The sequence below is a fragment of the Bison bison genome, unplaced genomic scaffold (genome assembly GCF_000754665.1).
Source record: "Bison bison bison isolate TAMUID 2011002044 unplaced genomic scaffold, Bison_UMD1.0 scf7180017864214, whole genome shotgun sequence".
Taxonomy (NCBI): domain Eukaryota; kingdom Metazoa; phylum Chordata; class Mammalia; order Artiodactyla; family Bovidae; genus Bison; species Bison bison.
Window position 1 is genome coordinate 734,618 of NW_011494786.1, and position 300 is coordinate 734,917.

The window sequence follows — 300 nt, forward strand, 5'->3', positions numbered from 1 at the left end:
TTATATGTTGCTGTTAAAAGGAGTCTATGTATATGTATTATAATTGCAAAGCATATATTAATATACCTCTCAGTTTGTGATTATGGGTGATAATTGTCTTTGTCCACATATTATAAAGGTATAAAAATACACTTTTCATATATATGGAATGGAGAGGGAGTATCTAGGGGAAGGCACAAGACAGCTAGTGTGAGTTTCTAGTGTGAATAAGCAGTGGCCTCACCCACCAGCTGCACCCTCTCACCCTGCTATGATTTCTGCACCTGCTCTTTGTCCCAAGGGGCCTGCATTTATTAAAAA